This window comes from Tachypleus tridentatus, chromosome 13 (assembly GCF_004210375.1).
Source record: "Tachypleus tridentatus isolate NWPU-2018 chromosome 13, ASM421037v1, whole genome shotgun sequence".
NCBI classification, from domain to species: Eukaryota; Metazoa; Arthropoda; class Merostomata; order Xiphosura; family Limulidae; genus Tachypleus; species Tachypleus tridentatus.
In genome coordinates this window covers 59422870-59438655 of record NC_134837.1, presented here as the reverse complement: position 1 = coordinate 59438655, position 15786 = coordinate 59422870, and the positions used below count along the sequence as shown (strand labels likewise).

Below are 15786 nucleotides of genomic sequence, written 5' to 3'. Positions count from 1 at the left end.
GAAAAGCATCACACCCCAGCCAGAATGCTAAAAGGTGTAAAAACCAACAACCTCATGAAGTCAATAATATGTGACATAGGTAGTGCCCCATACAGGCTAGCTAAGGCCCTGGCCAAACCACTATACCAGGCCTTGGGCTGTATAAGCAACTCACATCTGAAGAAGACAAGAAGTAAGAATCAAGAACAAGAAGGAGTTTAACTTTGATGTAAAGTCATTCACAATGGTGCCTGCAGAAGTGCTATTAAGGTGACACAAGAGATGAAAGACAATGAAGGTTACACCAAAACCATATTGTTGTAAAGTGTAGCTTGTTTGAGTTTGTGGGACAGGAATACCACAAGCATAGAGGGCTGGCTATGTGTTCACTATTATGTCCTGTCCTAACTTCCCTAATAATTGTGGCATTAGAAGAAGAACATCACAAAGATGTCATGGGCAGGTACATGACATGGTTGAGATATGTGGATGATGTTAAAACCATAATACCTAGAAGGCAAGATAGCAGGTGACATTAACAAGACTGAATGGGATAACAAAAGAACAAAATGGCCACATACCATTCCTTGATATATTGATTTGGAAAAATGACAAAAGACAAAGATTCTCTATGTACTGAAAATAAACCAACAAAGATTTCATACACTTCTTCACATAATGTAATAATTAAGTAAAGAGAGGGGTGACATTGGGCTTCTTTCCTGGGGGTTTAAGCTATGCAGCCCTGATTTATTAGATCAAGAAAATGAACACATAAGGGAAGCTATAATATCATAAAAGCATATATATAAAACTAAATGAAAAGGTAAGAAACATCATGGAAAGAAGCAATGACAGCAGACATGACGAGGAAAACAAGAAGTTATGTTCACAGTGGTCCCAGTGTCTGGGATGCAAATCCCATCAACAGACTAATGAGACACAACCATAGAAGTGGTTATAAAAACAATAATAATAAAGCTGCTAAAGGACAGGAGACAAACACACCAGAGTAGTATATAGTATTCCAAGTTACAGATGATGTAATATTTATAAAGGTGAAGCTGCCAAAGACCTGACAATTATAGTAAATGAGCATAAAACAGACATCAGAAAACACATCATAACCAATGTTACAGTTGCACATGCAGAGGAAGCAGGACACCAGCATAAATGGAAGGAAATTAAATTATCAGCAAAGGGATTGAAAATCAACAAAGGAAAGCTATATAGCTCCTTACATCTAATTAGAAACAACTAACACAATAACAGGAGATTACAAATGATCAGAAAGAGCAGCAATTCTAGTGAAACAAGGGTAGGATGTTGATTGGACAGGTCATAGTTAACATACAACAATAATGAACCAATCGAGAAGTGGTATGGTGCAGTGACCAGGCTACTCCGGGAAAATTCACATATACGCCCTTGTAAGACACTATAGTGTCACACTTCCTTGAACAAGACTTGTAGTCAAAATGTTGAGAAAATAAAGATCATGTTATAGCAATCTTTACCTCATTGCCACCTAATATCTGTATCTAGGGTACTTAGAAAGTGGATTAAATATGTTTTTAGACATATTATTCTACTGCATGACATACTTTTTCTGTGCTTTAAAATACATATATGAAATCTATATGAATTTGTTTTTAAATAAATTAAATATTAGTACAAAAATATTGAAATGTAGCACAATTACTCTACAAGTACAAAAACTGCACATTTTGTTTATGGTGTTTACAACAGATGGCTAGTGGTCTCTCACTGTGATTGTGATGAAGGTACAAAATATAGGCAGTAAAAACTTTAAATCTCACAAAATGATACATTTAAAGGAAAAGATAATGATTAACTTTTCTCTTTCAATTGATTTCTTAATAAAAACGCTTTATTATAATACAGATATAATAAGATATGGACACTCCAAAATAAAAATATCTACTATTATTAGTATTAATATAACAGTCATGTTTCACTCAGACTGATTCAGTAAATACCTTATCAATTTATAGACAAATCTTTAGTAAAAATACTTTAATAAAGAATATGAATTATGTACAAGACTTGTAAGGTTTACCTAAAGCTTACTAAATTATGTGAAGATAGACCCAGTGTATTCAGAGTTAAATTCTCACGTGTTTAGTGTCAACATTTTGGGGTTTTGTCCAACAGATCAAGCCACGATGAGGTGATACTTCCAAACTGTTTGCCATAAACTCCATAATGGTAAGGTTTCATAAACTTGTGTAACCTCCAATGCCATTTACATTTTTTATTTGTCCTAAAGTATTTTTCACCCATTATAAAACTTACTTGTCAACAGTTTTACACAAACTCCATAACAGAAAGGTCTCACCAGTGTCCATTCTTATAACATTTTTAATTTATTATTTATTTAAAACTGTTTTCCACAATTTTCATAATTACAATATTTCTTCACAGTATATCTTCTTTGATGGACTCTAAATGATTTACTTGTTTTAATGTGTTTTTCACACACTATACCACTATATGGTTTTCTTCACTTATATTCTTCTTTGAATGAGTTTTTCACACTATACAACTATATGGTTTTCTCCAGTTCCTCTTCTTCTTTGAATGTGTTTTTCGCATACTATACAACTATATGGTTTTCTCCAGTTCATCATCATCTTTGATGCACTTTTAATTCATTATATGCTCCAAAGTCTTTTCCACAATTTTTACAACAGTACAATTCTCTTCTTTATGTATTCTTTGATGTATTTTAAAGGACCTACTAGTTACAAACTGCTTTCCACACACTATGCAACTGTAAGGTTTCTCTCCAGTATGTGTTCTCTGATGCACTCTTAAATCACTGTTTGAAACAAACTGTTTTCCACACACTATACAACTGTAAGGTTTCTCCCCAGTGTGTCTTCTTTGATGTACTTTTAAGTAAGAGTTACTAACAAATACTTTTCTACAAACTTCACAACTGTACGGTTTCTCTCCAGTGTGGATTCTTTGATGTATTTTTAAGTACGAGGTACTTCCAAACTGTTTTCCGCAAACTTCACAACTGTAAGGTTTCTCCCCAGTATGTGTTCTCTGATGTTTTTTTAAGTTACAATTACTTCCAAACTGTTTTTCACAAACTTTACAACTGTAAGGTTTCTCCCCAGTATGCATTCTGCAATGTATTTTCAATTCATTGTTTGTCCAGCACTGTTTTCCACAAACTGCACAAAAGTAAGGTTTCTCCTCAGTGTGTATTCTCTGATGTATTTTCAAGTAACAGTTACTTTGAAATTTTTTCCCACAAGATGTACAGTTATAAGGTTTCTCTCCAGTGTGTATTCTGTCATGTATTTTTAAGTCATTCTTTCTTTTAAATAGTTGACCACATATGGCACAGCTGTAAGGTTTCTCCCCTGTGTGTATTACTTCATGTTTATTCAAGTTGGAGCTATTTCCAAATTTTTTCCCACAAACTGCACAACTGTAAGGTTTCTCCCCAGTGTGTATTCTTTGATGTATTTTAATCTGTTATTTGTTCCAAATTTTTTCCTACAAACTGTACAACTGTAAGGTTGTTCTCCAGTGTGTATTCTCTGATGTATTTTTAAATCAGTGTTTGTTATAAATTGTTTTCCACAATTTACACAACAGTAAGGTTTCTCCCCAGTATGTATTCTCTGATGCACTTTCAAATCACTGTTTGCTACAAACTGTTTTCCACACACTATACAACTGTAAGGTTTCTCCCCAGAGTGTCTTCTTTGATGTACTTTTAATTCAGTATTTGTTCCAAAGTCTTTTCCACAATTTACACAACAGTGAGGTTTCTCACCAGTGTGTATTCTCTGATGAATTTTAAAAGATCTACTAGTAACAAATTGTTTTTCACAAACTGCACAACTGTAAGGTTTCTCCCCTGTATGTATTCTTTGATGTACTTTCAAATCACTGTTTGTTACAAAATGTTTTCCACAAACTATACAATTGCAAGGTTTCTCCCCAGTATGTGTTCTTTGATGTATTTTTAAGTAAGACTTTCTTCCAAATTGTTTTCTACAAACATCACAACTGTATGGTTTCTCTCCAGTATGGATTCTTTTATGTATTTTTAAGGTGGAGGTACTTCCAAACTGTTTCTTACAAACTTCACATTTGTAAGGTTTCTCTCTTGAATGTGTCCTCTGATGTTTTTTTAGGTTACAGTTACTTCCAAATTGTTTTCTACAAACTGTACAAGTGTAAGGTTTCTCCCCCAGTATGTACCCTGTGATGTATTTCTAATTCACTGTTTGTCCAACATTGTTTTCCACAAATTGAACAACCATAAGGTTTCTCTCCAGTGTGTATTCTCTGATGTATTTTTAAATTACTGTTTGTTACAAACTGTTTTCCACAATTTGCACAATTGTAAAGTTTCTCACCAGTGTGTAATCTTTGATGAAGTTTTAAGGATCTATTAGTTATGAACTGTTTCCCACATACTATACAACTGTAAGGTTTCTCTCCAGTGTGTATTCTGCGATGTATTTTTTAAGTAAGAGTTACTTACAAGTTGTTTGCCACAAACTTCACAACTGTAAATTTTCATAAAAGCATGCCTCCTCTGATGTTGCTTTAATTCATTTGTCCTAAACTCTTTTCCACAAGCTATTAACCTGTTAGGTTTATCTCCAATATGTATTCTCTGATGCACTTTTAATGCACTGTCTGTTCTAAACTCTTTTCCACACACTACACAAGTGTAAGGTTTCTTCCCAGTATGTTTTCTCTTGTGCTGTTTAAAGTTCTCCACTGTTCCAAATTCTTGTCTACAGAATTCAGAACTGTACGATTCATCACCAGCCTCAGGTATATTAGGTATTTTTACATAATTTTCATTATAGTTTGATTTTTCAGAAACACTGGTTAGATTTTGGGATTTGATGACTTCTGTAGAAAAATCTTCTTGTTTTAAAAGTTCATAATTTGGAAACTGATGTCCACAATAGATGTTTACACCAGTCTTTATATCTAAAATTAAAAGATATAATGCAACATAGTTAATAATAAAGACATCATAATTAATTTATTTATTGAAATTCTAATTCAGTATGAAGGATCGTAATGACACCAACACAAAATATCAAGATATTACAAGGTAACAAATAATTACAAGGAAACTTTCACAGTAACAGAGAGCTGCTACAATGTGGTATCATGTAACCAGTGTTACTTGCAGACAAGACAATTTATACACTTAATTACAAAATATCTAAACACTCTAACGCTTCATCCTGTTAATATGGCTACTAATCAAACATATATTAGAGGAACACAATGAATCACTTTGTCCATCTAGGATGGCCTGTCCACTAAATCAAACAGAAAACTTAATTCCTAAAAGCCATCCCTTATCATTCAAATCAAGCTTTCCCCTAAGTAAACTGAATTTACCACTTCTGAATACAGACTTTTCCAAACAAAAATATAGCTTTAACTAAGGATGGTTTTTATTTACCCTAAGAAAATTTATATTTGTTCTCTAGTCTTTCCATTTTTACCCTGAATGCAACAAAAAAAGATGGATCAACTCTATCCCTTTACAAATTTAAACATGTCAACCAGATCCCCCTCTAGTTCTTATTTGTCTGATATAAAATAAGTTTAAAGATCTTAACTTTCTCATTCGAAGTATCATTCAGTAGTCATCCCCTGAACACTATTCAACAATTCAATTTTGTTTCTAGGGTAAAGAGCCCAAGACTGATCCCACTACTCTAAATGTTGCTTAACCAGTGAACTATGCACAGTGATGTTATAACCTTGTTAAACTTGTATTCAACATTTCTGTAGGTACAGCATAAACTCCTGTTTGCTCTGGCACTAGCAACAGCATATTGCTTGGGTGGCTTAATACACTGATGAACCCGATTTATTTCTTCCATAACACTGTTAAGGATATATCAATGAAAATTTTGCTCATAATTCAAACTGTGATACCCCACTTGCATGACCTTTTTGCATGCGTTATTATTAAGCCATCTGCAAATTATTCATCCAACATACCAAACAATCCAAATCCTTTTGTAGAGCAGTAACATCCTCCTCACAGCAAGCAACACCCATCATCCAACGTACCAAACAGTCCAAATCCTTTTGTAAAGCAGTAACATCCTCCTCACATTTAGCAACACCAATTCCTATAAATGTCACCAGCAAATTTAAATAACCTATTCACCGTTCCTTCAGCTATGTCACTGGTAAAAATCAAAATAGCAAAAGTTCTAATACTGAGCCCTAAAATACTCCACTTTTAACTAATTAATTCTGAATGAACTCCATATCTAACAACCCTTTGCTTTATTCATCTAGCCTGTTTTCTATCCAATAAACAAACATATCCCCCCCACACACCTATAGTGATTTTTTTTTTTTTTAAACAAGACTTATGCAGTACTTTGTCAAGTTACTTCTGAAAATCCAGATGCACCACATGCACTATGCTGACTGTCCAACAAAATTGTAATATTTGTTAAGTAAAACATCTTTCACTAAACTTTCCTAAACTCCTCCCACTACTGATGTATTAACAGATCTATAGTTACTGGGACAAATCTTATCACCTTCTTCTAATCTTCTGTGACTAACCACCATTCAAAGATTTACAAAAACAATGCAAAAGAAATTTAACATATTCAACTGTTAACCACTTTCAAAACCCTTTGATAAATATTACCTGGCTCAGAAGCTTTATCATTCTTTAAACTTTCCAATATTTTATTATCTTGTCCAATCTTGTTTCTACCTAAGAACTCTTTTAAACATGAAGAATTGTGCTTAGATCTTCATTGGTAACAAATAAAGAAAAGGCAGGATTTCGTAAGCCAAGCATTACATTCTGGGACAACATGGGTACTACTGGTTCATCTTAGCTGTCCTATCCTCTAACCTTAACTAACAAATAAATAAATTAAAAATAATAATAATAATAATACAATAAAAATTACCCATACAGCTATTTAGCCTTCTCTTAAATTTACTGCCTATACAACAACTGAAGGCAACCACTCTGTCAGAAAAATAAAGCTGTTTTAGATGAAGATGATCTCTACCCTGCTAACATTTGTTTATGTGTGTCTCTCAGTCCTACTGTTATCACTGTTAAGTATGAAAACAGATGATGCATCAACACTATTTATTCCCTTAACAATCTTAAATATTCCAGAAAGATCCACTTTAGCTTTTTTTTTTTCCAATATCAGATTTCATAGATCCTAATCTCTCCCCATATGATAACCTCTCCATCACAGACACCATTCTAATAATCCTTCTCTTAATCCTCTCCAATAATATTCTACCTAGAGTAGAGAGCCCAAGACTGAACAAAATACTCAAAATGTGACCTAACCTGTGACCTATAAATTGAAATTTCTGTAGATATAACTTAAAATCCTATTTGCTCTATCACAAGTAACAGCACACTGCTTGGATGGCCTTAGAGACTGACTGATTATTACTCCAAGATCCCTTCTTTCATAACACAGTTAAGGTTATTTTCATCCAAATTATACTTATAATTCAAATTATGACAACTCACATACATTATCTTTCATTTATTATAATTAAAACTCAGCTGCCATTTCTCCACCCAATTCACTAAATAATCTGAATCAACAGCATCCTATTCATATCTAGCAACACCCAAGACCTTAATACCAACTGCAAAATAGTAATCTATTGAACATACCTACAAACATGTCATTGATGTAAATAATAAAAAGAGTAATGATTTTAAGACTGACTCCTTATGTATCCTACTTGTAACATTAATCCAGATTGACTGAACTCCATTTTTAACAACCTGCTACTTTTCTTCTCTTTAGCTACTCTTTTATCCAATCTGCTTACTAATCCCTACAGATTACAAACTTTTTTTGCTAGCTTTTCACATGAAACTTTGTCAAATGTTTTTTTGAAAATCCATATGCACCAAATATACACGCTTACTCTTGTCTACATAAACAGTACCTTTTCAAAGAATGTCAAAAGATTTGTAAGGCAAGATTGTCCCTTAATGAAACCATACTGACTATCCAATAAAATTCTAAAACTTTGTTAAATGACTTTCTAAAGCATTGTTTTATTAGACCTTTCAAATCTTTTTACACAACTAATGGGACTATAATTACTGGGAGAACTTTTGTCACCTCTCTTGAAATGAGGAGTGACATTATCTAACTTCCAATCCTTGAGTAGTGGGCAGGCAAATCTTGAACAGTTGATACATGGAAATGAGATAACTGCATTAATTCTTAAAAATTTGTTAGTAAAAATACAAAAAAAGCAAATGCTATCTCATATACATCAGATACAATCCTTCCTTTCTCACCTCTTATGGATCCTACCCCAATCCTAAAATTTTGTTTACCCTTAATGCTTATAAAGAAACCTTTACTGTTAATTTTTACATTTTCAGCCAACATTTTGTCAAACATCCCTTTTGATTTCCTAATTACCTGTTTCACCATCTTCCTTCATCTTCTAAATCTCCCATCACACCACTCAATTTTCTTAAATTCTCTGTCTTATGTTTGTTGTGAACCAACCTGTTGTTTTTTTTTTTTACTTGCTGCTACCCTTTTCTTTCTCTATTTACTTTGAATATTTAAATATTTTCTACATCTGATCAGTGTCTCCAAATAAATCAGTCACCTGATTCACAAAAGATAATTCCTGTTACATCCTTCAAAATTTATATTCAAAAATATATTATCTACACATATTACCACTCAAATTTCATTTAACAGCTTTTCAGTTGTTTTATTGTAATTTTATCACTTTAATACCTTTAACTTGATAATTTCCAAGTTAAGGTATCACATACATCAAACATGGATCTCTAATCCCCCCTCATTACCAAGAATATTATTAAATCTTTAATGAACTTATTTTCCACATATTTGCACTTACCACATGAACTTTCTAATCTAGATTCAATTTGTTGTAAATGTTCTTGAAGTTTAGTTTCTGTTTTCACATTCACAACATTATAATTTGAACTATCCAGGTCATCATCACTGTTGTTACTGAACTCTGAAATAACATCATCTTGTTGATAATCAGGCTGCTCTGTTTTCACTTTGTACAATGTGTTCTAAAATCAAACACCAGATGAATAAAAATAACAACTAGTGACATCAGCAAAATAAGTATTGTGTCCATAAGTTACTAACTAGAAATTTAACATTCATGAATCTTAAGACAAGAAATTACTGAAAACAAAATATCTAATAGCTTACGTTTTTGTATTGAAATAAAATACAGAACACTGAGTTTTATAATGATATTATAAAGTAAAACTAGATAAGGATATTCTTGTAAAATGAAACAGAAAACAATGTTGTAAGTATGACCAGATACCAGTATTACAAATTTACTGTTATCTCAAAATGGTACTTTAGCCACATTTCAGTTAGGTAATATAGAAACTAGTGGTAATTCTGAAGTTTTACATTCTTAGGATGAAAAGGAAATTTAAGGTAATTTTGTAAAACAAGTACAAATTAAGAGAGGGATATGATAAAAAGAATTTCATCTAACCATTGTCCACTAGACAACTCACATTGGCTCCAAGAAAAAGATATATTTCAAATAAAGCAGATAGACATTAAAATACCTTCTTGCCCATTAATAATGAGACAAACAAAACATATTTTGCTGTAAGTGGAATTCCTTAATATATTATAGTAACCCGAGATTAATTTCTTTTTTTCATACTTTTTTTAAAGTAAATTAAATATGCTTTCATTTTATATGATACTTACCTTCTGTTATGCACCATCTGAACATTTAGCCTAAAAATATTTTTGAAAGAACTTTCAACATAAATTGTTAGCATTTTCTACTTTATGAATCACTTATATGAAGCAAACACACCATATTTATTTTGTCTGTTTTTAAAATATACAGTAATCCTTACTGGAGTTTTAAAATAATTTTCAATTACCAATAAAGTAACCTAAAAAACAAAGTGTACAGCCAGCCAAAGAAACTTTAGGCCTCTACATCATAGATTCTCCTTTTGAATTTACCTTTAGTGAAATTTAAAAGAAAGTTGTATCACATATACATATATATAATCATACAGTAATTCATTCATTTGTATTTGTAAAGTAAATTGATAATCAAATAAATACATATCTTGCAATTGCTACTAAAGGTAATAATATTTTTATTTAAAACTTATCACAATTGCAATTTAAAATAATTAAGTAGCCAATTTATTTATGTGTATTACATGGATAGAATAAACATAAAACATTGAATAAATATAAAGGATAAGTCATTAGTATATGTTAAAGAGTTAAGAGTGCTATGGAAGAGAGAAGACTTTTAAAACTTAAGCTCTTACAGACTTTTAAAATTATTTATAGAAACTTGAGTTAAATAGCAAAAGCATAACTTATAAGAATTGGTAAATAAAAGTAAGGTGATCAAAGGTGTAACTTGTAGCTCAGTGATAAATAAATACAATTTAAGGATTAGTTTATTATCTCGTGTTTTAAGGATCAACTTATTTACTTGAACTTGGATTCCTTAGTTTAAATTCTGCTTATAGATATAGGTAGGCCATAATATAAATCAAATACCCTGTATTATTATAATTATTTATATATCAAAGTAAAGACTAGTTACTGTCATTTCTAAAAAATTCTATTGCAAAGTTCTATATAATTAAATACACCATTAACTATCTAGGTGTTAAGAGAAAGTAGTGATAAAAAATTATAACTTATTTTAGTTATTTGATATTGAATATTTATTTCCAGGCTGTAAGTAAGTATAAATGCAATGGTTTAAAACAATGCACAATTAAACCATTCACAGTTTCTCATGCATAATGGGTGCAATGGTTTTATTTAGGAACTCTGGGCTGACATATACTCTTAAAGAAGCTAGTAGTGAAGATGTGTAATTTGTATGTAGAGTTTGTAAGTTAGAGAAGTTAGAGACTATTCTAATTAACTTAAAGCAGATACATAAAAGGAAAGATACAGTGTGGTAAACAGTAGAAATATTTGAAGAGGAGTTTAAAGTGTTACATACTAACACTAACTTTCAGCAAGTTAGAAAGAGTATCATTAGGGTTAAAAGTAGTGGATTTAATTGTAATGAACCTGTTCCATTGAACAACAGATTTCAGCCCTTGGATAGAAAAGGATAAGCATGATAATCTTAAGGAGGTTGTAGTTATAGGTGATTCACTGAAAAGGAATGTGGATAGGATAGACTGTGTGGTAGACATGAAGAAAAGAATCAGATTATGTTAACTGGGGTACATATGGAGAATGTAAGTGACAGAATAAGAGACACAATAAAGGGGGCTAGAAGAGGTGTAGCTTTTGTTGTGAGGAATTAATGTTGGGAAAAGTAGGTCAGTGGAGGTAATTAATAAATATAAAAATAAAGCTGTTCTTTTGTAATGACAAAATAGTATTAGAAAACTTCTAAGTGCACAGTTTAATGGCAACTCTCCTTAAGGTTTTGGAGTGACAAGAATGTGTAAACATTTAACATTCTCCTTTGTTGATTACACTAAATGATCATTAGAGGATCAAAACATATAATTTATAAAATAGTTCTGACATAAAAATTGTTGAAATACTTAGAATTGACATATAAATTGACAAAAAGAAAATTAATTTAGCAAAAGTGATTACAAAAAACACATGAAAACCAATAGGATACCCAGTCTTCAGGCATAATAATTTGAGATTAAGTTACTTTAGTAACTTTACAATATTTCTTATGAAAGTATATTACATAAGCTTAAACAAGCTAACTATATAATTAATAGTATTCCATTGCATGGGTTTCTCCATATAAAATTCTGAAACACTACTGTACTAAAACTATTGGATGCAGAAAGTTAACATTATTTTTTAATACTGAATATTAATCAGAAAAGTACTAAATAAAACAGTGATTAGAGAAATTACTAGCTGTTACATACACCAAGTTCCTGTGATCAAGTTTACAAATAAAACTATATCAACAATGATCAAATAGAATTTAGAAAACTACATTAGTCAATCACACATTTAGGTACTTCATGGTTGTCTCCACTAGGATAACAAACTTAACACCAGTGCCAGTTTCTGTTGTTAAATATACAGAAGATTATTGTAAGAATACCCTTAGCTTTTATCTTGTACACAATGATAAGAAATATATAAGATCAAATCAACAAAGTGCCAATTCCATGTCTCTATCGTCAAGTGAGAACATGTTGCCAATGGTAATGAGCTATGCTTACTGTAAGTAAATACATCATATATGTTTCAAATCATGTTAAACAAGTAGATAGTATTGTTACACACTGATACTTTGAGATAGCATTACTCAAATTAAGATTATATTTGTTGTGAGTAAACTGAAAACATGCTGTTAGAAAGACATTTTACATGTTGGGATATGCTAAGATTTATTATAAAAATTTAGCATTATAATGATAAAAGCTAGTTGTGTACAATGTTAGTACTTGTACAACACGTCTACACATTCACATTACTGCAATACTGCTGATTGGACACAGAATTCTGCATCTTCACATAACGTGTAACGATATGGCTTATTTCAAAAAATGATATACATACACCTTACACACATTACATCAGGATATAAATAATTTATAATACCTACCTATTACCTACAGCATTATGACAAATTTGAAAAAAATTACACATTCTTATTACATACAAAATTATGGTCGATTCAACACATTCATATTATGCAACATCCATAGACTATCAATATTATCACCACAATAAAAACAATTTAGTGATATTGTAGCAAGTTTCTTCAGATTTTAACAACAAACATCCCATCACTGATTAGATTCTAAACAAACAAACCTTAAAACAACACCAGTACAGCTGAGAAGTCACTGTAAAACTGTAAAAATGTTTAACCCTTGTATTACCGCAGTTTTCTCCACTGTTTTATTATCGTTATCATCTTGTTCCTGCTTTGTTACACCAAACTTCAAAATGGTATGTGAAGATATTTCTTCTAATGAACCAGCTTCTCCCATTGCTACAAGTAAAAATTACAATGTGTTTCTTTATGTTAAGAATGAATAAACTTATGCTTCACTAACCCTTAATCATAGTTCATATAATATATTTAGTTGAACAGCCCTTCTATAATATTTCTTTTGTTTACTATGATTATAGTAATATCCATTAACTACCAGCACAGTGTTGTCTTTATGTTGTAGTGATTTGGTAAAAAATGTTTTAACACCAGAGTAAGGTTTGAAGTTAGAACTTCACAAGCTTTTTGTCACTTACTGTAAGCGTTCTCAGTCAAAACTCAATACAATTACATCTAAAATATTTAGAAATTCAAATTTTCAATTATCTTCTGTTTTCACTTGTAAAAATAGGAACATTTCTCAAAGCTCAAATGCACATATCAAAAATCTTTTTTATACTGTTTACTATTAAATGATAAGTTTATTCATTTCTTAACTGTAACAGTGTAAGGTAATTGTACAAAAAGTTACAGTAAAAAAAAAGGTAAAGCGTTTTACTTCGTACAAATAAGACTTAGTTTAGGATCACAAAAAGTTGTTTGGTAGCAGTGACTAATAATTATCTCTTTGAACAATTACTGAATTAGTAAAGTACTTGCTAGACTTTTTAAATTAGAAGGTTTCAAATTTAGCCTTGCCAAAGGTGGAGACACAGAATAGGATATGATTATAACACTCACTGGTTTGAGGATTCTTATGTCACAGAGCAAAACTATTTGAAGCATCTATATTTGAAAGAATACAAAACGTTTAATTACAAATATAGTTATATACGTACTTACAACTTGTCAGTGTAAAACTTTCTTCAGCTTTCACCACTTTGGTATCAGATAAAACACCCTGCTTCATTTCAGAAAACAATTGAACCTTCACATTTACTTCTTCCATGGTTCTACCAAGCTTCACTTTTCTATTATTTATTGATTTAAAGCTTGTACTGACGTAAACTTAAATCTTACGCACTTGACTACTTCTACATACACATATATATAAGTTAAAAAGTGCTCAACAAATACTAATTTTGAAATTCACATATTCTTAATAACTTTCCTAAACTTCATTTTCACATACTTACCCCAAATTATTACAAGTACTTTTTATATGTGTTTAAATGATTTTGAAATAATATACCCTTCACTATGACTAAGAGGCCAAAACTCTATTTACAAATGGATTTATGTTGTTTGAATAGTGAGATGGTCAATGAGGACGAAGGATGTATTGCAGTTCTAATGGTCAGATGCTGATTACATCACATATTGGTGCAGAACATGTTAATATATTATAGATTGGAGTATGTTCCTAGCTCTCACGGAAAGGCTATCTGAATGGTTTGTTGCAAGCAGAGGCAGCGCTTTCCAGTAGGTGAACAAGGTGAACCCAGTCACTCAAAATTTGTTTAGGAAGAATGTGTGGTATTAATTGTTGCTTAAACCTTTAATCGCTCTCCGCCTCGCGTGTTTTACGGTTGCGACGTTAAGAAACGTCACACAAAAATCAACCAATTTTACCCATTTGCACGCATCTTCTATGTGCTTCTTTTCACTTCCATTGAAGTGTTTTTGTATTCTTTGGTGAGTACATAAATATTACCTTTAGTGATTTTTATTGAATGTTAAATAAACATTTTCTTTTCCAAATTGTTGGCGCGTTGGGCGCCTAGACTTTTTATGCTATTGCATGTTGAAAGGGTTAATTTAGTTTTAGAAAGAAACACCTTATTCTATTCGGCCTTAGTTCTTTGATAAAAACACACAGGCCTCATAATTAAAGATAACCTACTTTTTTGAATAAAAGGTAACTGTAAAGTAAGTGCGGGTTACTCTGGCCCTCGTTTACAATATATAAATACACTTGACAGTTGCAAAACCAAAATTTAAAGGAAGGAGAAAGAGGTCAACGAAACCTGACCCCCCTGAGTATATAAACATCAATATCCAAACACCTATAAGAGAGAGAGTGTAAGACTAGAGGGATGGCAGCTAGTCATCACTACCCACCGCCAACTCTTGGGCTACTCTTTTACCAACGAATAGTAGGATTGACCGTCACACATAACGCCCCCACTGCTGAAAGGGCGAGCATATTTGGTGCGAAGGGGATTCGAACCCGCGATTCTCAGATTACGAGCCAAACGCCAAACCCACCTGGCCATACCAGGCCTGTTTAGTTCTATTTAAATTAAAATGGATGCCTTCATTTTCAGTTAACACTAATATATTTAGAAGACAGCATATTAATATTGACGTAATTTTAACATTTTTATTATAAAATAAAATGATTTTTAAATGTAAAATTAATATTATTTGATATATTAACCGAGTATAAATGAATATTATTATCTGTATTCTTCAGTGGAGTAAAGGATATTATAACTGAGGCTGGAGGAAGTTGTAGAAAAACTTGTCTAGAGACCAAACTCAGTAAAGAAAACCAGAAAAAGATAAACTACAATATCAAGTAGATTCACTTTGAAGTATTTTCGTTTACAAAGCTAAGATGCACAAAATTCAGATAGTCAAACAGACATTAATAATGAGCCAGCAGCTTTTACCACAGTCTCTAAAAATGAAGGAGAATATCCTCTAAATATTGAAAAGGAAAAAAAGTGATGTTTGTCGGAATCAAGATTTAGTAAGACATGAAAGTGAAAATACCGGTAATTTGAATTACGTTGACCCTGTTATTCGGTCAAAATGTAAAGAGCATCTGCGACTAATCTTCTTCAGAAAACTTTAGCAGTATTA

At 31.6% G+C, this 15786-nt stretch overlaps 1 pseudogene across 1 annotated transcript; it reads right to left on the bottom strand.

The window, feature by feature from the left end:
• Positions 1–1848: 1848 nt before the first annotated feature.
• Positions 1849–14103, bottom strand: LOC143237048 (uncharacterized; annotated as a pseudogene). The gene is made up of 4 exons (XR_013019851.1): positions 13822–14103; positions 12926–13038; positions 8914–9097; positions 1849–4974 (listed from the first exon to the last, which is right to left on the bottom strand). The product of XR_013019851.1 is annotated as an uncharacterized LOC143237048 (transcript).
• Positions 14104–15786: the final 1683 nt, after the last annotated feature.